At 38.5% G+C, this 24,339-nt stretch overlaps 1 pseudogene; it reads left to right on the top strand.

Annotated features, from left to right (window-relative positions):
• Positions 1–1,263: 1,263 nt before the first annotated feature.
• LOC105056768 (2-methyl-6-phytyl-1,4-hydroquinone methyltransferase 1, chloroplastic-like) lies at positions 1,264–23,789 on the top strand (annotated as a pseudogene).
• The last annotated feature ends 550 nt before the right edge of the window (positions 23,790–24,339 follow it).

Genomic DNA, 24,339 nt, shown 5'->3' with positions numbered 1-24,339 from the left:
TTATACATGGGTTGGACATGTTTTGAGGGATTTTAGAACTTCATTTTCTACTAGAAAAAAAAATTCATCTATAAAGGGGAGGTTCGAGAACAAGAGAAAAAAAAGAAAAATAGTGGAAAAAATAAGAAAAAAATTAAAAAAATTAAAAAAAAATTAGGGATCCGAGGAGAAGAAGGAGAGAAGCCAGTTTGCTCCACGAAATATGAAGAAAGAAGGAGAAATCATCAACCATCTTTTTGATGAGACTGCATCGATCAACTTCAGATCTTTGTTATAGTTTTATTTTATTTTATTATTATTTTTAATTTTTTATAATTGAACTTCATTTTTAATTAATGTAAAATTTATTTTTTATACTTTAAATTTTTGTTATTTATTTTTATTGTAAGTAGATGCTAAGATCTAGTTAGTAGATCTTAGTATCAATTTATTTTTATACTTTAAATTTCTATCTCTTATTTTTATTCTAAGTAGAAGCTTGGATCTAGATAGTATATCTTAGTATTTGATTTATTTTTCATACTTTTAATTTTTATTTTTTGACTTAAATTACTTTCTTCAAAATTTTATTTTTTTTATAAAAATTAAAGTTATCAAATCAAAGTACTGCCTTCTCTGTGGATTCAATCTAACTCACTACTTTTTATATATTTTTAATATTTTTAAAAATTAAAATTAATTTGATAATCACAGTATCTTAATGGCAATATCGTGAGATATCACTGCTGCAGGTCGTGCACCATATCTGTCAGCATTTGGACCTACTACAAAAGTGGCTGAAGTTATTTGATGGTGATAGCTAGGCTGACAAATGCCCCCAAGATGTTGAGATCTTGATCGATTGTAGTAGGTTCCATAGGTACCTCTAGAAGGATGGTAGAAGACGTCCCCACAAACTTCTTATTCTTTGTACTCAGGCGACGGAGTGAGAGGAGCTCATGACTTTTGATGCAGGTTGAACCCTTCTTCAAGCATCAATCTATTGCCACTGGAGAGTTGAGCAGGCTCAGGCCACTGAGCTGGAGTCATGGATAAAGAAAGAGGGGTGGTCAGGGGCAGCTGAATGAGACCTCTAGGTCAGATGGCGGCACCTGATCCTACAAAACCACCATCGTTAGGAAAATCCTTGTGCTGAGGGGTTCTCCAGTGGTGGACCCTCCGATACCTAAGTCAATCTCCTGTGTAAGCAAATAGAACAGGTCCAAGCTCTTCTAAAGGGTTTAATAGAGGAATCGAGTATGAAGTAAAGTGGATCAGAGTGAGATGGTAGAGTATGGAAATTCGAAGGATGCCATGTGCAAGGCAAAGCTCAAAGTACGAGTTAGAATTGCTCAAAGCTTTGTAAAAGAGGAGATAGATTCCAATTCGAATGAAACCAATCTCAGAGAAAAGGAACGTGAAGTAAGAGTTCACCTCTCTTACCTGAAGGGTCCCGAAAAGTTGGATTTTATAAACAAAGATGGGTACTTGTCATCTTTGAGAATGTGCTCCATTTGGCAAGGAGCAGAGATAATGGGAATGTGTTCCGGCTATTAGGGAATAATAGGTTCACGTGTTCTGCAATTTTTTAAGATTACAAATCTCAATGAATGGTAGAAAGAGTGGAGCAGTGAGATAGCTGGCTACTTATCATCTAGCAGGCAAAAAATCTTAAATCTCCTCAGCAAGGTCATGAGGACTAGGTAGCAGAGGCCGAGCAGTTATTTTGTCATCTTCTACTGAGGATACATGCTAGACAATTATAGGATTGCCATCACCATGATGGACGGTCCATCTCCACATGTATCACCCCTCTTCCTTCTATCTCAAACCCTTTGAAATTTACATAGAAGTCTGTTGGGATATCACCTACTCTGATACCACTTGTTAGGGATGTCTGGTCAGGACATTACTACCACAGGACCTTTTCAATACCGCTCGCATCGTAGCAGGAAGAAAGAAAAAATAAAATAAAAATATAATCAAATACATGAATCAGTCAAAAGGCTTACCTCCATGGGGCATGTAAGCTTCACTATGAAAAAAATTATAAGAGAAGATCACACCCTCAACCATCGTATATCCAATCTCTCTCTCAACAAGAAGCTTTCTCTCACAAAAGCTCTCTCTCTCAAAAAGATCTCTGAACCCCTGAAGCGATGCATCCATTGTTTGACAGTCTACCTGAAGACCCTGCTCCTCTCTATTGATGCTTAGCTTTAGGGTCTGTCGTCACTGCTGAACTCCCTCTTTATTCTGTGCATACAGGTCTCTACTGAGCCACCAATTTCTACTTCTCTGTTTGCTACCTACAGGCCTCTTAAAGGCCTCAACTGCAGCTTAATCTGAGTCCAAAATAGATTCACGTCTCCTCATAGCACTTAAAAGACTCCTGGCTCATCTGATGAAGATCGCAAGTCACTGTAATCCATTCAATCAGGCAACCTTGCGATAAACAATGCCAGAAAACCACCTGATCCACGAGAAAGCCTATAAATCATGAGAAATGGCTAGGAAACCACCTACAGTCCACATAGACTACGAGAAACTGGACAAAAAATGCCTGACCGGTTCACAGCAGTCGCGTAGACCATGCAACACCCCACGGTCCACCATGGACCGTGATAAAAAATCGAGCTTCGGCGCCCGTATTGGGCCACCCCGCGTGCGCGCCTACCTAAGCCCAGGCCGTGCCCATGCATCCGCACGCTGGGCCGCACTGTCGGGCCTGGCTTGCAGCGCTACCGACTTCCATCGCCCCATGGATCGTGCCATGTGCTACGAGCTTTTTTCATGTGTATCTCCTCCGTCTGGACTCTGTTTGGACTGTTCTTAGATTTGTTGGACTCCATTCGTCGTTTGGACCTCGCTGTGGGCTTTTTGTGGGCCGAATCTCAAGATATCAAATTTCAACAATCTCTATCTCGACTCTACATTCGTCCTCCTCTTAACTCTGAGAGCTTTTAGATCTCTTCACTCCTATGTCCTGAGATAATTGTCTGCTGATCATGGATAGGCAAACATGGGAGTGGAGCTAGACCGCTCGATTCCATCTCTGTCGTATGCTATGATCTTCCTGATCTAAGATCTGTTTGGGGTATCTTACTGTAGTAATAGGAATCTCACCCTGCAATATCGCCTCTCATTCTCTCGAGTCTTACATCTCGTGCCCAATCCACCTCCACCTGGAGCTCTACCTTACTTTGGACTCTCCGTCAGGTAGTAATCTCCTCTTATCCTCTTCTTTCCCTCCAGAATAATCCTATCGTCATGCATGACCTTTAGATTTTCTCCATCAGCTATCCACCTATAGCCGATCTAATCCAGTCTGCTTAGTGAGATAAGATTTCGTCTAAAATCGGATATATATAAGACATCCCCCAATTTCCTCACTGTACTATCATATGTCCTCCAGTTGATCATCTCGATGTCTCTGATCGTACAGGTCGATCCATTTGGCAGATGAACAGTGTCCTCATTGCTCTCCAGAGAATCAAACTGCTCCTTTCTGCAACATACATGATGGATGCATACAGAATCTAAAATTTACTGCTGAAAGAAGTAGATACCTCATCAGATATCTTCAAGACATCATCCTCAGACTCACTACTGATCATCGTTGCAGTAGCCCTCGTCCGATCCCTGAGTTGAGGGTAATCTCTGGCTAGATGCCCCAACTCATCACACCGATAAATCTGATCTTGCTCAAGTTTCTTATCCTGGACTTGAACCGCCTCGTCACGATCTTTCATCTTCATCTACCGCCTCTTGCTCCTTCACAAATCGCTAAAGTTGAGTTGCCGCTGCCTGAGCTGAAGCTGGGTTCTTCAAATGGAATCTCGTTCTGGAGAATTACCATGGTGGCCTCATCTATTTTGATGGTGCTCTTCTCCACTAGAAGAGTAGTCACCAAAGACTCATCTGAAGGAGGAAATGACGCTAACAAGACTAACGTCCTAGTCTTCTGCTCAACTTTCTCGTCAATGCTGAGAGGTCAGTGAGGATCTTCTGAAAGTAGCTGAGATGCTCCTGCATGCTCTATCCCTCAGTCATCCATAGCTCGTAGAATTGCCTCCAAGGAAGAGAGTTTTGATGAGAGACTTCGTCATGTACAACTCTTCGAGCCTCGACCACATCACTATCGAAGAAGTCTCGCCAAGTATATAAATCACACTCATCCGTTAAATATAAAAGAATTATACTCACCGCCTGCATCTGGAGCCGTCTCCAATCCTGCACCTCTATGGTAGTTGGTTTCTCCTCATACAAGAGAACATCGATCAACCCTTGCTGAATGAGCACGTCCTTCACCTCGTTTGCCATAAGGAGAATTACTCTTTTCATCAAACCTGTTGATCTCCATCTTGATTGAGCCTATCTTCTTCATCTTCAATCTTGATCACCACCGCCGCAACATATGTCCTGGTATCGTCTCGCTCTGATACCACTTGTTGGGATATCACCTGCTCTGATACTACTTGTTAGGGATGTCTAGCTAAAACATTACCCCACAAGACGTTTTCGATACCACTCGCATCACAGCAGGAAGAAAGAAAATAAAAGAAATATAATACATGGATCAGTCAAAAGGCTCACCTCTACGGGGCATGCAAGCTTCACTATGAAAAAGAAAAAATTACAGGAGGAGATTACACTTCAATCCTCGTACATCCAATCTCTCTCTCAACAAGAAGCTCTTCTTTACAAAGCTCTCTCCCAAGAAGATTTCAGAACCCCTGAAGCAATTGTTGTCCGCTGTCTGACAGTTTGCCTGAAGCCCCTGCTCCTGCTCTCTGTTGGCACTAACTTTAGGGTCTACCATTACTGCTGAATTCCCTCTCTGTTCTATGCACATAGGTCTTTGTTGAGCCACCAATTCCCACTGCTTTGTTTGCTGCCACAGGCCTCTTAAAGGTCTCGATTGTAGCTCAATCTAAGTCCAAACGGATTTAGATTCCTCACAGTACTCAAAGACTCCTGGCTCGTCTGATGAAAACGCAAGCTGCTGTACTCGTCTAATCACGCAACCATGCGATAAACATGCCAAAAAACCCCCTGATCCACGAGAAAATCTATAGACCCCAAGAAACGGCTAGGAAACCACCTACGCCACGTAGGCGCGAGAAATTGCACGGAAACGTCTGGCCGGTCCATAGCGGTTGCATGGACCACGCAACACCCCGCATCCACATGGACCGCTATAGAAATCGGACTGGACGCGCTTGCCCGCATGGGCCGCGCCTACGCATCTGCATGCAGGGCCGTTGCCAGACCTGGCTGCTCCACCGCTCGTGGGTCGTGCCACATGCTTTGAACTTTTTTCACGCGTATGTCCTCCGTCTAGACTCTCTTTGACTCATTGAACTCCTGTTCATCATCTTAGATCTCGCTACGAGCTTTTTATGGTCAAATTTTGAAATGTCAAATCTCAACAAAATCCTTCCACCCCCGGTCCCTTTCTTTTTCCTTTGCAGAAGCCCTCTTTATTTTCCCTTGGAATCACGACTTTGGAAGGGAAGTAAACGCGAAAAATAGACTATTTTTTCCTCTGCAGCTTTTAGTTCTAAAATCTGTCTCCGTCCATCCATCTTCCAATCTCTGATAAAAGACTCGTTTTTTTTTTCCAGCAATTTCGTGGATTTTCTTCAGCTGTTCATGGAAAACTACCTTTTTTTTTCCCAGTACAATAGAGCTGTGAACTGCCCAAGATCGGATTTTTCTCTGCGGGTTTCCCTCCCTTTACCATTCCATGGTTCCTCGTTGCTTATGCAGCGGCGAACCTCACTTTATCTAGAGGGAGCCCCAATGGGCTGGCATCTTGGGGTCCTCTCTCCATGGAAGATGCCTCCCAAAGATGGGATGGTGCCCTTTAATGGAATTCTAGGCTAGAACCATGGTACCCAAATGCAGCTTCTCATCTTCTAGCCGGCCAACCAGCCCAGGTTCATTCAGCACAAAAGGAGGCATTTTGGTTCTATAGGTTCCTTTCATAGCATACGACCACGTCATAGACCGTGGGTACTGGACTGAGGACATGAGGGATGATGCTCTCGAGCCGGCCGATCTCTTTGATCCCAGGTTTAAGGTAGTGGATGTGGGTGGCGGAACGGGATTCACCACTTTGGGGATCATCAGCGTGTGCACCCAAGAATGTTACAATTCTAGATCAGTCGCGCCACCAGTTGCAAGGCGAGGCAGGAGGCCTCAGGAGTGCACCATCATTGAGGGGGATGCGAGACCTCCCTCTCCCCACGACTCCGTGGACCGGTATATCTCCTGGAAGGTAACTGTTATAGCCAAGCCCAAGCCCAGATTAAAGACCCAAGCCCATTCAAAAAAAAAAAAAAAAAAAGTGAGAAACAGGGGATCGGGAAGAAGACTCCCGGTAGGAGTCTTCTTCTCCGATCAAATCTCGGAGATCGGAATCTTAGGACCTCTCGGATCCTAGGTCTCTATAAAAGACCTCCCTTTCCTAGGAGCCGATCATCGGCCTTTCCCCTCTCTTCTCTCTGATTTTCTCGAATTAGAGCCGCGGACACCGCCTTGTTCTCGCCGTGACTGCTCGCCGGGGGTCACCGGAGGCGAGGTGAGTTCCCCTTCTCTTCCTCTCTTCCTTCCCTTCCTCCCTGCCTTGTGCCGGCTGCGGCGAGGAGTCGCCGATTTTGGTCGGAGAAGAGACCCCTGTTTTGGTCTCTTTTCCCTTGATTTTTCGGTGCCGGCGATCGCAATCGACCGCCGGCCATGCCCTCCGAACCGGGAGGGTGGCCCCCCTGCCGCGGCCGCCGTGCGGCGCGGCCTGAACGGCCGTCAAAGGAGACCCGGTCCCCTGTTCGGCCTGGAAGGAGCCGAGAGAAGAAGAAGAAAAAAAAAAAAAAAAAAAAAAAGAAAAAGAGGAAAAGAAAAAAGAAAAGAAGAAAAAAAAGAAAGAAAAAAGAGAAAAGAAAAGAAAAGAAAAGAAAAAAGAAGAAAAAGAAGAAAAGAGAAAAGAAAAGAAAAAAATAAATAAATAAAATATATATATATAATAATAAATAAATAAATAAAAAAAATGAGAGAGAGAGTTTCTCTCTCTTCCTCTCTTCTTTCAGTCTGAACCCTTACTTTTCTCTCTGAATTGAACTTTCTCTCTCTAAAATTTTCTCTCTCTAGATTGTTTCTCTCTCTTGATGGATTTTCTCTCTCTAAAGTTATTCCTCTAGGATTAGCATAGTGAAGGCTTCATTTGATGATTTTGATCGAGTTTAGGAAGAGTCTGATTTTAAGTGAGATTTTGATTTGGGATTTGTTTAGATTAATTTTGAATTAAAATTAATGTAAAAATATAATTTTGGATAATAGGTCACGAAGAATCTCCTAGAAGTTAGTCGATCTATTCATTCAGTGCTCCGTGAAAGGTAAGTAATGAATCATCTTCTCGAGATATTCCATATTTATTCTGAAAATAAATAATTATTCTCTGAAATTATGCATGATTTATGAAATTATGTTTTGAAAGAAAGTACTTTTGAAATATTATGGTATGTCGATTATGCACATGTTCAGTGAAAAATTATGATATATTATGATACAAAGTATTTTGATACAGATCGGATTTATGCTCTCAGCCTAACTATGTTTCAGTGGGCCCCGCAATGGGATTATACGTTGGTACTCAGTGGACCCTGCCAGTGGGGGTTGTGCGCTGGTGTTTGTGGACCCTGCCAGTGGGGGTTGTGCGCTGGTATTCTGTGGACCCCGTCAATGGGGGTTAAACGTTGGTCATAGTCGAGGCTGTTGAGTTACGAGTATTTTGAATCGAATCGGATTTATGATTATATTATATGTGAATATTTGAAAATATTGGATTTGTATTAAATCAGCATGAAATATATTTTTATTTTATTTGCAATATTCTTGAAAATTATAATATTAAATATCTAGTTGAGATATTTGTTACTTACTGGGCTGTCTAGCTCATTACCTTTTTTTCTATTTTTCAGATTCAGATAATTAATTTCGAGCGTGGGAAGAAATATTGGGACAGAGCTTTTAGCGGGAGATTTAGCATTGTCAACTTCATTGAACTTAGATCTATTATTTTATTTTTAGTAAAATTTATTGGATGTAAGATATTTATTTTAATACTTGAATTAAAGTTGAATAATAATTATTTAAATTTATTCACTGTGATGCATTGATATCGTGATGAGATGCCTTGCATGCTTATGGAGAGAGTTCTTCATAAGTATGCGGCGGTTGCCGACCTCCTGCTCACGATCTCGGGCCGGGGGCATGACAATTAATATGGTATCAGAGCATAAGTGGATAAATTATGACACATAGAATTTGACATAGTATGAGTGTAGGTGGGTAAACATTAGGAATATTGGGATGTTAAAGTATGAGCATCATAATAAATCTATCCTAACAAATAGATAAATGAATCTAATAAGGTTTTACTACTACAAGGTTACCATGCCTCCCCGTAGAATGACAAAAACTACTCAAGGAATTGCAAGAGAGACATCACAACCATGGGATGGTAGCACTCCCCATCTGATCAGTGGCACCCCTCAGGAGGAGGGAGTCGTAGATCCTAATGGGAGTACTTCGAGAGCACGTCAGGAACCAGATATGGCTCAGTTAATGCAGACCCTAATCAGGATGGTACAAGCACAACAACAAATACAGCAGCAAATGCTTGAACAACAGCAGATACAACGAGATACACAACACATCAGCATCCACCACCACAACATGGAGAGCAACCAGTACAACGGAACAACATTTCAGAATTTAAAAAGCTTGCTCCTCCAGCTTTCAAGGGGACTACTGAACCTTTGGAGGCTGATAACTGGATAATGGAGATGGAGAAGGCCTTCGCTGTCCAAGAGTGTCTTGATGAAGAAAAGATTCGATATGCAGCTTATTTACTACAAGGAGAAGCATACAACTGGTGTCAGCGACTACAGCGCAAGTATGAACAAGACGGTGAAATACTTACCTGGGAAAGATTTCGGATTGCATTCTATGATCAGTATTTTCCTCGGAGTATAAGGATCCAGAAAGAGCAAGAGTTTATTTATTTGAAGCAAAAGGGTATGAGTGTGACTGAATATGAAGCAAAATTTACAGAGTTAGCAAAATTTGCTCCGAGATTAGTGGATGGTGAGCAAGAACGTGTTCACAAGTTTGAGATGGGACTGAGAACTGAGATTCGAAACAAGTGGTTCCATATGAATTGACAACTTATGCAGATGTGGTAAACAAAGCACTGATAATTGAAAGAGAAGTCAATGAAGAACGCATGGAAAGGGAAAGAAAGCAAAGAAAGAGAGCAAAATCAAATGATACACAAGGGCAGAATAATAAAAACATCAAAAGATCAGCTAAGGGAGCAATAGATAATAAGACTCAACAGATTGATGGTGAGCAGTGCTCCAGATGTGGCAAAAATCATGCAGACAAGATTGCTATTGGAATACAGGTGCTTGTTTCAAATGTGGTCAGATGGATCATAAAATTGCTAGCTGCCCGCTAAATACTGAAAATCAAGTTGGCCAAAGAACTTATGAAGGACAAATAAGGGTGGTGGACAGATTCTAAAACCCAGGAAGAGTTTATGCGCTTACTCAACAAATGCACAGGCTTCCAATACAATGGTGACAGGTATGAAAAATTTCGAGGACGAAATTTTTTTTAGGGGTGAAGAATGTTATAGCCCAAGCCCAAGCCCAGATTAAAAGACCCAAGCCCATTCAAAAAAAAAAAAAAATAGAGAAACAGGGGATCGGGAAGAAGACTCCCGGTAGGAGTCTTCTTCTCCGATCAAATCTCGGAGATCGAAATCCTAGGACCTCTCGGAGTCCTAGGTCTCTATAAAAGACCTCCCTTTCCTAGAAGCCGATCATCGGCCCTCTTCCTCTCTCTTCCTCTCCGATTTTCTCGAATTAGAGCGCGGACACCCGCCTTGTTCTCACCGTGACTGCTCGCCGGTGGGTCACCGGAGGCCGAGGTGAGTTCCCCTTCTCTTCCTCTCTTCCTTCCCCTTCCTCCCTGCCCTTGTGCTCGGCTGCCGGCGACGGGAGTCGCCGATTTTGGTCGGAAAGAGACCCCTGTTTTGGTCTCTTCTTCCCTGGATTTTTCAGTGCCGGCGATCGCAACCAACCGCCGGCCTTGCCTCTCCGACCCGGGGGGTGGCCCCCCTTGCCGTCGGACCGCCGTGCGGCCGTGGCCTGAACGGTCGACAGAAGGAGACCGCTGGTCCCCTGTTCGGCTGGAAGGAGCCAAGAGAAGAAGAAGAAAAAAAAAAAGAAGAAAAAGAGAAAAAAGAAAAAGAAAAAAAAAAAGAAGAAAAAGAAGAAAAAGAGAAAAAGAAAAGAAAAGAAAAGAAAGAAAAAAGAAGAAAAAGAAGAAAAGAGAAAAGAAAAGGAAAAAAAAAAAAAATAAAATAAATAAATATATATATATATAATATATATATAAATAAATAAATAAATGAAAAAAAAAATGAATGAGAGAGAGAGTTTCTCTCTCTTCTCTCTCTTCTTTCAGTCTGAACCCTTACTTTCTCTCTCTGGAATTAACTTTCTCTCTCTACTTTCTCTTTCTAGAATTTTCACTCTCTAGTTGTTTCTCTCTCTTGATGGATTTCTCTCTCTCTAAAGTTATTCCTCCAGGATTAGCGTAGTGGAAGCTTCATTTGATGATTTTGATCGAGTTTAGGGAAGAGTCTGATTTTAAGTGAGGTTTTGATTTGGAATTTGTTTAGATTGAATTTTGAATTAAAATTAATATAAAAATATAATTTTGGATAATAGGTACTGAAGAATCTCCTAAAAGTTAGTCAATCTATTCATTCATACTCCGTGAAAGGTAAGTAAAGAATCATCTTCTCGAGATATTCATATTTATTCTGAAAATAAATAATTATTCTCTGAAATTATGTATGATTTATGAAATTATATTTTGAAAGAATAGTGCTTTTGAAATATTATGGTATGTCGATTTATGCACATGTTCAATGAAAAATTATGATATATTATGATACAAAGTATTTTGATACAGATCGGATTTATGCTCTCAGCCTAACTATGTTTCAGTGGGCTCTGCCAATGGGGATTATACGTTGGTACTCAGTGGACCCTGCCAGTGAGGGTTGTGCGCTGGTGTTTGTGGACCCTGCCAGTGGGGGTTGTGGGCTGGTATTCTGTGGACCCCGCCAATGGGGGTTAAACGTTGGTCATAGTCGAGGCTGTTGAGTTACGAGTGTTTTTGAATCGAATCAGATTTATGATTATATTATATGTGAATATTTGAAAATATTGGATTTGCATTAAATCAGCATGAAATATATTTTTATGTTTATTTACAGTATTATTCTTGAAAATTATAAAATATCTAGTTGAGATATTTGTTACTTACTGGGCTGTCTAGCTCATTACCTTTCTTTCTATTTTTCAGATTCAGATAATTAATTTCGAGCATGGGAAGAAATATTGGGACAGAGCTTTAGCGGCGAGATTTAGCATTGTCAACTTCATTGAACTTAGATCTATTGTTTTATTTTTAGTAAAAATTTATTGGATGTAAGATATTTATTTTAAATATTTGAATTAAAGTTGAATAATAATTATTTAAATTTATTTCACTGTGATGCATTGATATCGTGATGAGATGCCTTGCATGCTTATGGAGAGAGTTCTTCATAAGTATGCGGCGGTTGTCGTGACCTCCTGCTCACGATCTCGGGCCGGGGCGTGACATAACCTTTCGATGACCTCTTCGCAGCACATTTGCTCTCCTGAATGCAAAGTTGACATCTTCCTTCCTTTTAGAAATTTGTATTTCAACTTCGCCACATAGATTTGATTGGATGATCATATCTCAGCAGCGAAGTATTATTTTTCCTGTTAGTGTTTGTCGAAATTATCAATCAAATGATACCGAGGATGTGATGATAGATATGATTCCAATACTGATGGGCTGATACCTGATTCCATATTTTATACCTTGGAAGTTTAAGATATTGTTGTCTGCCTGATCAGCATGCTCGACAATTTACTTCAGAACCCGAATAAATTAATGTCTTGATAGCTAATGTAGGCTTCTATCCAATTTAGGTGCAATTAAGCTTCTTGTTTATAGGCATTGCATTTGTCAATTTGCTTCTTGGTCTTTCTTCATATATTAATATTTGGAAACTCCTACCCGGGATACTGCTTCTGCTATGAAATCTAGTGGAATTTCACTTCTAGACTTGCTTCCTTACTGCGTCCTGCTCCAAAGTTTGGATACTTCACCTCCTTGCTCTCAGACCTGCTCCTGTACCAACTTCCAATTCTATTAATTAAGCTTCAGATTAGAGTAAAACAACTTAATGAAAGTTTGAGATTACTATTTTGTATATATTTTAACATTTAGACATCATATAGATGCTTAATAGAACTCTTTTATGTAAAAAAATTGAGTTTGAAATTATTATATGTTTTCCTACATACTCCTTGAAATGTAAGAGGAATTTATGTTGAATTACATAAATAGATTAATGTAGACCATACATTTTCTTGGATAATGTTGGCATGATGATCATTCTCTAGTATCGAATATTGGCCTGATCCGCAACGTGGAATCAAGTAAGCATATAGGGTGTTGAAACTTGGAGGAATAGCCTGTGTGATCGGTCCTGTGTACCCAACCTTCTGGCTATCTCGCTTCTTTGCTGACATGTGGATAGATGTCCTTTCCTAAAGAAGAAGAATACATTGAGGGGGTGTTTGATTAGGAAGAGTAGAGGTCTGGAATCAGAATAAAAATGAATGACTCACATTCTAACTGTTTGGTTGAATGGAGTTACATTTCCATTTCGATTTCGGGATGAAATGGAAATGGTCCAATCTACATAAAACTCAGGAGTTGCTTGGTTCGCAACTAAAATCAAAATCAAAATGAAAATCAGAATGTTTTGGAATCAAAATCAGAATACTCAAATCTCCTGAAGTGTTTGGTTCGTGATCGGAATCGAAATCGGAATCGAAATTAGAATAGAAATTTGAATCCATAGAGGAGAATAGGGATTGAGTTCTATGTACATTAGGCCATTCCCATTCCATCTCAGAATCGGAATCGGAATGGAACTCTTTCCAATCAAACGATTGGAATGAAAGTCATCCATTCTCATTTCAATTTCAGATCCCTATTCTTTCTAACCAAACATCCCCTCAATCCTTACTCTCCTCTATAGATTTAAATTTTTATTTCAATTTCGATTTCGATTTCAATTTCGGTCATGAATCAAATATTTTGAAGAATTTGATCATTTTGATTCTGATTTCAGACTATTCGACTTTGATTTTGATCGTACACCAAGCACCTCTTGGGTGGTTTCAAAATGCTGGATTTGAGGATGTGAAATTGAAAAAGATCGGTCCCAGATGGCACCGTGGTGTTTGTGGGCATGGTCTGATTATGGGATGCTCTGTGACGGGTGTGAAAAGAGCATCTGGGGATTCTCCTTTGCAGGTAAGATTTTTTTTGGTGATTCATTATATATATATATATATATATATATATATATATATATATATATATATAAAAGCACCCATGTTACTAAACTCATTTCTTCTATTTATTATCCTGCGTTATGTCCCATAGCTATCTGCTTCAGTATTAAATACCAAAAGGAGAAAAATCTCTGTATGTTATCAAACAAATTTAGGAAATAGTCTTCTTTTCTTTTTCCTATGTTTTGATAAATTTGTTTGCAAAATATAATTACACTTATATATATATATATATATATATATATATATATATATATATAAAAGCACCCATGATACTAAACTCATTTCTTCTATTTATTATCCTGCGTTATGTCCCATAGCTATCTGCTTCAGTATTAAATACCAAAAGGAGAAAAATCTCTGTATGTTATCAAACAAATTTAGGAAATAATCTTCTTTTCTTTTTCCTATGTTTTGATAAATTTGTTTGCAAAATATAATTACACTTTTATATATATATATATATATATATATATATATATATATATATATATATATATATATATATATATATATATATATATATATATATATATATATATATATATATATATATATATATATAAAAGCACCCATGATACTAAACTCATTTCTTCTATTTATTATCCTGCGTTATGTCCCATAGCTATCTGCTTCAGTATTAAATACCAAAAGGAGAAAAATCTCTGTATGTTATCAAACAAATTTAGAAAATAGTCTTCTTTTCTTTTTCCTATGTTTTGATAAATTTGTTTGCAAAATATAATTACACTTATATATATATATATATATAAAAAAGCACCCATGATACTAAACTCATTTCTTCTATTTATTATCCTGCGTTATGTCCCATAGCTATCTGCTTCAGTATTAAATACCAAAAGGAGAAAAATCTCTGTATGTTATCAAACAAATTTAGGAAATAATCTTCTTTTCTTTTTCCTATGTTTTGATAAATTTGTTTGCAAAATATAATTACACTTATATATATATATATATATATATATATATATATATATATATATATATATATATATATATATATATATATATATATATATATATATATATATATATATAAAAGCACCCATGATACTAAACTCATTTCTTCTATTTATTATCCTGCGTTATGTCCCATAGCTATCTGCTTCAGTATTAAATACCAAAAGGAGAAAAATCTCTGTATGTTATCAAACAAATTTAGGAAATAGTCTTCTTTTCTTTTTCCTATGTTTTGATAAATTTGTTTGCAAAATATAATTACAAATAAGTGACATTATTTGCCTAGGTTCCAAAAAAAGCACACTGCTACTTCTGCCAATGCCATGCTGTGTATTTTTTTTTTTTTTTTGGATGAAAGAGGAGGGAGGGTTCCCATCTTTATTTATTGCTGGAAGATATTTAAAAGAGGTTTATCATTGCAAATTAGCTCCCATACCTAGTGTATAGGAGACCCATTTCTCCTCGAGTTGGGGAGTTGACAAGACCTCGACGTAGTAATGCTTTTCCCCTGATTTTCTCAACCAACATGGGACAAACCATGCAAGATGTGAGGGATAGTCCCCTGACACTCCTCCCTTGTTGTCTTTTCCTCGTTACCAATGTTAGAACCTCTAGTCTCATCCCTCTACATTAGTATTCTTCCTAATGCTTTAATTTCTTGGTGGATTAATATTTAGTGGATTAATATTTATTGGATTAAGCTAGGAATCAGTCACAAATCTATTGTAAACATATGCAGTTTGTCTGGTTATATAAACTTCTTAGAGCCTATTTGGTTAGGATATGATCAAATTATAAATAATCTGATAATTTTTAAAAATTATTTATTTAAAAAAATAATTATGAAGAAAAATAATTTTACTATATTTGATTGGTGAAAAAATTATTCTAAAAAATTTTATTAAAAAAATTTTATTATATTTAGTTGGAGATAAATTTACATAGGAATATGATCAAATTTATAAATATATTTTTGAATATAAAATAATTTTTTAATACTAGGATAGCATCGTCATCTCCAATTAATTTTTATGTAATAACTATAATCACGTAGCATTTTACATAATACAATTTTCATCTTAATTTTTTTACAAAAATTCTTTATTGAATGAATTTGAAAAGGCATTGAAACATTTAATAATTATATATACTCTTTACTGGGGGTATTTTTATCAACTATGGATTACCGTCACTTGAAAATTTATCAAATACCAACCCTCCATGGTAAGTGTTTTATTTTGTCTTTTCAGAAAATAAGCATAGGCCCCACCAACTTTTTTATTATCTCTTTCTTTCTTTTTTCATACCAAACATGGTAATCTGATATGAAAATTATTTTTTCATACCAGATTACCCCTAATCAAACGGCCCCTTAGTTGTTTCTTTTATCCAAAGGGTATGCTAATGCAACCTTAATATGGTACGAGTGGCATTTTAGGTTAAGATCTTGCTCTGCTTGCTTCAAAGTGAAGTTTATGAAAAATAAACTTTATGTAACTTTGTTGATCTACTCACCTTAAGATTGATTTTGATAATAATAAAATATCGAGTATAATTGATACTAATCATGTATTTCAAGGATAAATGTAGGATTTCTTAAATACTCGTAACGAAGAAATTATCTATGAAAAAAATTCTCTCAAAGATGCCTAGCTAAAGTACTTTAAAGAATAAATTTTTATAAGTTTGGCCAAGAAGAGTAAACTCTTGGTGAAGAAGAGTCAACTCTGTCACATTGGAGCTCACTGGCACGGATTACGAATCAATTTCTGTGGAGCTCGAGTCGACTCTCTCAATTAGGATAGAAGACTGTATTTTTAGAATTTCTACAAGAACCGACTCATGAATTCTACAAGTCAACTCATAGGCACCTCGAGTCGACTCCTGAAGACTGTAAATCGACTCCTGACATGGAAACTACTCTAATGGCTAGTTTTTCTATACTTTTGAAATAGCTAGTTTTTATTTCTAACAGCTAGTTCAATCCTTCCAACGATCAAAACTCATTTTTCAGCCACCTTCAAGCCTATTAAAAATTAGAGAATTATTTAAAAAGCAAGATAAGAGGATTAGAAAGAGAGATACATCATTTATTGGAGTGATTATTGAATATCTTTGAAAAAAAATAGAGAATATTTTTGTTCAAAGAATTTAATGAGCATTCAAGAGAGATTTTCATCTTTATCAACTACATCCTCTCAAACATCAAAGAAAAAAAGTTCAAGCATCTAAAGAGCCATCTTTCAGCATTTTTACCGAGCTTAAAGAGTTTTTTTTAATCTTTCTATTTGTACTAAAAAATTTTATTTCTTGTATTTTGGATTTCTTTACAAGTTTTTTTGGACTAAAAAAAATTTGGATTAGACTCGTCCAAGTTCGAAATTGGATATTGTAAGATTTTGATTAGTGACCTCAAAAAATTAACTGAATTGAATTATAATTTTAAAAAATAATTATATAAGATTTTGATTGATGAGCTCAAAAAATCAACTAGATTTGATTGTGAGTCCAACTAAACAATCGCACTAAAATCAGAGTGATTATAGTAAAATTTTTAAGTGGAGCTTGAGGTGTGGACATAGGTGTGGGATTGCACCAAACAACCATAAACCTTTTATCTTTATGATGTGCTTTATTTTGCTTACTTTTAATTCTTATATTGCATCATTCTTCTTAATTCTGCTGCTGCACATTGCATATATTTTACTTACACTAAATTTAGTTTGATTAAAGTACATAATTGTTAAAACTTAAATTTTTTAAAAACTTTTAAAAAATCTAATTCACCTCTCTTAGGTTGCTAACCTTTTGGGCAATTAGTATCAAAGTAGATGTTCTTGTATCTTTGTTGACCTAATAAACTTGAACCAAAGATCATGGCAATCCAAATTGAATCTTTTCTTATTGAAGATCATTCTATAAATCGACCCTCACATTTTAGTGACTCCAGTTATACTTATTAAAAAGCTAGGATAAAAATCTTTATACAAGTACATGATTATAATTTATGAAGAATTATAGTCAATGGCCCACATATATCCATTTCATTGATTAATGGTATTGCTTCACCCACTCCGAAAAGGGTATGGATGGGCATGATAAAAAAAATGATCTAACTGAATACTAAAGCCATAAATATACTTTATTATTTATTAGATACAAGTAAATTTAATATAATTTTTTTTATATTTCAGCTAAATAAGTGTAGGATCAATTAGAAGCAACCTATGAACAAGCAAATCAAGAAGAAGAAACAAGCTCCAAAAAAGATAAGGAAGCACTTCCTAACTTATACCTCATGGCTCATAAGGATGAAAAGAAGAAAAAAGAGAAAAAAAAGCATTGATTAAGGGGGAAAAAAGATAAGGAAAAGAAAAATGATAAAGAAGAATGAAAGATAGACAAATTGCTCTTGATGGTAGAAGAAAATGAGGTATATTTAGAAAACTCTCCTCATTTTACATTTGAAAAATTGCAAGGTACATTTTATGATTTAATCAAAGAATTTAAAAAGTTAGGACATAAAAATAAACTACTTAAAAAGTTAAATCAATTTTTGATTGAAGAGAAAAATAAACTTGAGAAAGAAAAAGATAATTTTTTAAATCAAAAGAAGATTTTTGTAGAAGAGAATATTAAGTTAAAAGAGGAATTTGAAAAAATAAAACTTTTAATTGATGAAAAAGAAAATCTTTTGAAAGAAAAGAATATTTTTTCTTAAAGAAAAAAAAGATTTTATTACTAAAAATGATGAACTAAAGAAAGAAATTGAAAGATTGAAGTCCTTTGTAGATAAATTTATATTTAGATCTCAAAAACTTCAATTGATTTTGAACAATCAAAAAATTATTTTCAACGAGGCTGGTCTTAATTCTTTGAGAAAATAAAAATTTATCAAAAACATGTTTGCTAGAGCTTCTCATGAAAATTATTCTATTGTTTGCTTCATATGTAATAAAGTAGGTCATAAAATTTTTAAATACAATATCAATAGAATTGGTTATACTTTTGTTAACTAAATTTGAGTTCCAACAAAAACCATGTGCACTAACTCTTATGGATGCAAGAAAGCTTGGATACTTAAATATAGAAAATAATTTTGCAGGTGTGCTAAGCATTCAATGCTTTAAAATGAGTAAATTCTTGAAAAATAGATGTTTAGAACTCAAAATGGATGGATAATGATGTTTGGTAAAAACTAAATCTTTTGACATCATACCATCATTGATTGCTAAATTTATTTTGCTTAGTTGATTGATTTTGATGTTTCATATACATGCATGATAGTAGAATACATATTATGATGACCTTATTATTGGCCTTGAATGTTTTGATGTATTGTTTATAACAAGTATATATTTTTATTTCAAAATCTACATTCTCTCTTAATTCTTTATATCATGTTATTTTGATTGCTAATTATATAAGAAAGTTGAATCATACTTAGTTTAGTTGCATAAGAAATTATTTGTGTATAAATCTTATGAATTAAATTTTGACATTCTCGTAAGATACCTAATTATTTATTTTTCAACAATTATATGATCTAAGAACTACAAGATAAGATATTTATTTATAAAATATAATATCCATGATGTTGTTGATTTGCATCTAAGATGAAGCCCATTCTTCCTCGTCTAATCTGCCCTGAGCAGGAGGCATTTATCGATGGATGCAGTATATCCGATAATATGCTCATCATCCAGGAGTTTATGCATGATCTTCATCGGACTATCCCTCGGTGCAGCCTCATGGCAATTAAGCTCGACATGGAACAAGCCTATGACTACTTGAGTTGGAGCTTCCTGGAGTGGGCCCTGGCGAACTTCAGCTTTCACTCTAGATGGATTAGCTAGATCATGGCTTGTGTCCAAAGTGCTTCCTTTGCCATCTTGATCAATGGATCGCCTTCGGATTTTTTTCACTCTTCTGTTGGACTGAGGCAAGGTTGTCCCTTTTCCTTTATCTCTTTATTATCTGTGCTGATGCTCTTTTGCAAGCTATTTGTGCTGTGTTGGAGATATCTGGTCAGGACACTACCATCACAGAACCTTTTCGATACCACTCGTATTGCACTCGATCATGTATAGATACCGCAAGAGAAAGAAAAAAAGTATAAGATCAGAGAAAATAATCAAATACGTGGATCAGTCCAAGACTTACTTCTACAGGGCATGCAAAGCTTCACTATGAAAAAGAATAAGTACAAGAAGAGATCCTCACACTCTTAACCCTTATACATAATCTCTCTCAACTAGAAGCTACCCTTACAAAGCTCTCACCAGAACCCAAAGAAACTCTATCTGATAGTCTACTCAAAGCCCCTGCTTTTACTCTCTGTCGGTGCCTCTTCAAGGATCTGTGTCTCAGGGTCTGTCGCTGTCTGCTCCTCCTGAGATCTCTCGATTGCAGCAACTATATGTCGAACCACCACTAGATACTTCTCCTTGATTGTCTATAGGACTTCTTATAGACCCTAAAACCCAAACAATATCGAAAATAGACTCTTGATCACATCAAATAACATCCCAGAGCCGCAAATCAAAATCGAGAACCATACGCATCGTTGTATCGCACATCCGCACCATTCGATCCACAAACACTCCCATGAACCGTGAGAAACCCCTGGGGAAATGGCGCCAATCCATGGTGGACCATGTGAAACCCAGAGTAAATGCCTCCTTGGTCCATGTAGCCGGCCATACATCGCCCGATCCACGCATGGGGTGTGGACCGCGTCAAAAATTCTCACAAGCCGCGCGCCCGCGTAACCACTGGGTCGGCCCACATGTCTGCTCCACCGACCAGGCTTGGCCCGCTTCGCCGTCGGCCTGCACCGCCCGTGGGCCCCTCCAACGGCCCATGGACCATACCAGCCTCTATGTTGGCCTTCTATCATGTGTATCTCCTCTGTCTGGACTCTATTTGGGCTATTCTTGGAGCTCGTTGGACTCCATTCATTATCCTGAACCTCGTTCTAGGCTTATTATAGATCGATTCTTTAGATATTTTTCTCAACAATCTCCATCTCGACTCGATATTCGGCCTTCAAAATAACTCTGAGAGCTCATCTCTCTCCCCCATACCTTAGGACAAACTCCTGTGTTCATGGATGGGCAAATATAGGAGTCAAGTCAGGCTGCTCGAACCCATCTCCGTCATAGACTGTGCCTACTCTGACCTGAGATCTGCTCAAGATAGTCTTCTGCGATAATAGGAATCTCACCTTGCGATGTCATCTATCATCCTCCTGAGTCTCCCGTCTTGTGCCCGATACACTTACTCTTGAAGCTCCACCTTGCATTAGACTCCCTGCCAAAAGGTAGTATGCTCCATATTGCTTCCTTTCATCATGATCCTATTGCTGTGTATGACCTTTAGGATTCTTTTATCAGCTCTCCACCTATAGCTACTTGAATTTAATTTGCTGAAAAAAATTAGATTTTTTTTGAAGCTGGATGTGTATCAGACCTTACCCAACTTTCTCACTGCTCTATCATATATCTCCACATTGACCGTCCCAATATCCTTGATCGCATAGCTTGATCCATCCGACAAGTAGAAAGTGCCCTCGCTGCTCTCCAGGGACTCAAAATAGTTTTTCTTTACAACAAACATGATGAAAACAAGCAGAGTCTAAAATTTACTGCTAGAAAGGAATAGATATCTTATCTGAGACTATAAACGCATCAACGATCTTAGTGTCTCTACTGACCGTCACCATAGTAGCTATCATTCGATCCTTGAGTTGAGGACAATCTCTGACACAATGTCCCAATTCGTCATACCGATAGTATCTGATCTTGCTATAATCCTTCGTCCTAGATCTAGACTGCCCACATCGCGATTTTCTATCGCTTCATCTTCTGTTGCCACATCCTCAAGTCACCATCAAAGCTGAGTCACTGTCTGAACTCGAAGCCCAATTCTCCCACCTATGAACCTCATTTCGGAGAAGTGTAGAAGTCATCTCTTCCATCTTGATGGTGCTCTTTTCTACTAGAAGAGCAGTTGTCAAAGATTCGAAAGAGGGAGGAAGTGATGATAGTAAAACCAACACCCTGATCTTCTACTCAACTTTCTCACCAATGCTGAGGAGGTCAGTAAGGATATTCTAGAAGTTATTTAGATGCTCTTGCACGTTCTGTCTCTTGATCATCCATAGTTGGTAGAACTACCTTCAAAGGAAGAGAATGTTAGTGAGAAACTTTTCCATATATAACTCCTCGAGCTTCGACGATAGCACCGTTAGGAAAGTCTCGTCAAGCATATGGATCACCACATCATCCGTCAAGTATCAGTAGATCATGCTCATTATCTGCATCTGGAGCTACTTCCAAACTGTCACCTCTATGATAGTCGGCATCTTCTCGCATAAGAGAGCATCGATCAACTCTTATTGAATAAGTGCGTTCTTCACTTTCAACTGCCAGAGGGAGAAATTGCTCTTCCCATCAAATTGACTGATCTCTACCTTGATTAAGCTTATCTTCTCTATCTTCTTCAATCTCGATCAACACCGTCACGATCTGGACAACCTCGTGTGTTGGTACCACCTAAATTTTGATATCAGTTGTTGGGGATGTCTGACCAGGACACCACCACCACAGGACCTTTTTGATACTACTCGCATTGCACTCGATCATGTGTAGAAACTGTAAAAGAAAGAAAAAAAATACAAGACCAGAAAATAATCAAGTATGTGGATTAGTCCAAGATTTACTTCCACAGAGTATGCAAAGCTTCACTATAAAAAAGAACAAGTACAAGAGGAGATCCTCACACTCTCAATCTTTATACACAATCTTTCTAAACTAGAAGCTACCCTTATAAAGCTCTCACTAGAACCCAAGGAGACCCTACCTGATAGTTTGTCCGAAGCCCCTGCTTCTGCTCTTTATCGGTGCCTCTTCAAAGATATGCATCTAAGGGTCTGCCGCTGTCTGCTCCTTCTGAGATCTCTCGACTGCACCAACTCTTTGCCGAACCACCACTAGATACTTTTTCTTAATTGTCCATAGGCCTTCTTATAAGCTTCAGAACCCAAACAACATCAAAAAATAGACTCTTGATCGCGTCAAACAGTGTCCCAATGCTGCAGATCAAAATCAGGAGCCATACAAGCCATCGGATTGTGCATCCACACCGCTCGATCCACAAACACTCCCATGAACCACGAGAAATCCCTGGAGAAACAGCATCGATCCACTGTGGATTGCACAAAACCCAGGGGAAATGCCTCCCTGGTCCACACACTGCACCACTCGGTCCATGCATGGGGTGTGGACCGCGTGAAAAATTCTTACGGGCCGTGCGCCCGCGCGTCTGCTGGGCCGGCCTGCATGCACCTGTGCACATCCATGCTGGGCCCACCTATGCACTGGACCGCACGTCTGCTCCACCGACCGAGCCCGGCCCGCTTCGTCATGGGCCTACGCCTCCCGTGGGCCCCTCCGATCGCCCGTGGGCCGTACCAACCTCTGTGCTAGCCTTCTATCGTGTGTATCTCCTCCGTCTGGACTCCATTTGGACTGTTCTTGAGCTCGTTGGACTCCGTTCATCATCCTAGACCTCGTTTTAAGCTTATTATGGATAGAATCTTAAGATGTTTTCCTCAACATGTTGCAGTCCAAAGATCAGCTTTAGACTCCTATGTGCCAGCCTTTGATGTCTAGCCGATCTTGCATCTTCTCTTCACAGATGATTGTCTGCGGGTGGGCCGGGCCTCTATCTAAAATACAATGGTATTTCGACAAATCCTAGAGGAGTATTGCACTGCATCGAACTAGAAGGTCAACCTCACCAAATCTGTAGTTGTATTCAATCCAAAGACTCCGATCCAACTGTGGGCCACGATCAGGGATACTCTAGGGATTGGAGAGCATAGAGGGATTCTATAGTACTTGGGAGTTTCAATTACTAGACATAGGCTATGGAGGATTGAGTGCATGGATGTTGAGTGATCGATTTGAGAGCGCCTGGAGGGTTGGCAAGCCCGTGCCTTATCCATGATGGGATGGATCACCTAGTGAGGTCTATTCTCAGTTCCATTCCTTTTTACTTGCTTTCGAACACAGTACTTCCTAGATCCTTGGTGGGGATGTTGGATCAGCTCTTCTTGAGTTTCTTATAGGGATCCCACCTGAGGGGTGGGGGAGGTGTGCACTTGCTTGCTTGGGAGATGGTTTGTCAGCCCTTGAGGGATGGTGGCCTGAGTATCCAATCCCCAGTGACGAGGAGGGAGGCCTTGATCATGAGACATGCGGCCCAGATTTTGCTCAATCCTAATTCCTTTTGGACTATGGTCATGACAGCTAGGTCTAGTCCATGACCTACCAACGGTGAGATCTGGCCTAATCGTAGTGCTTCTTTTTTGTGAAGGAAGATTTGTACTTGAGCCCCTGAGGTCATTCTGCAGACACATTGGATGGTGGGGGATGGATGCTCTGTGAGCCGTCTTCATGACCAATGGATTGGAGACCTGCTCTTAAGCCAGTGGCCGACACTTATCCGCTCTGAGGTGTTGGACTCCATTAGAGTTGTTGATATTCTCTGGGCTGATGGTGGGGGGGATCGAGTAGCGATATCCCATTTGTTCAGGGAGGAGCTTGGGGAGAGGGTGTTATCCCTTGCGACCCCCATCCACAACAATCCAGATATCAGGGTTTGGGATCACTTCTGCACTCCGAAGGTTATGATGGCTAATCTCTATAGATTTTACAAGAGGGAACCCACTAGGTACAGAGATGTCAAATGGATCTAGAGGACTGGGGTGCATCCAAGAGTGAATTTGTCCCTTTGGAAGATATCTTGGGGCCGATTTTCGACTAGATATCTT

This window comes from Elaeis guineensis, chromosome 2, assembly GCF_000442705.2.
Source record: "Elaeis guineensis isolate ETL-2024a chromosome 2, EG11, whole genome shotgun sequence".
In the NCBI taxonomy this organism is placed as follows: Eukaryota; Viridiplantae; Streptophyta; class Magnoliopsida; order Arecales; family Arecaceae; genus Elaeis; species Elaeis guineensis.
Note: the sequence above shows the minus strand (reverse complement) of the source record. Positions and strands in the feature narration are given on the sequence as shown.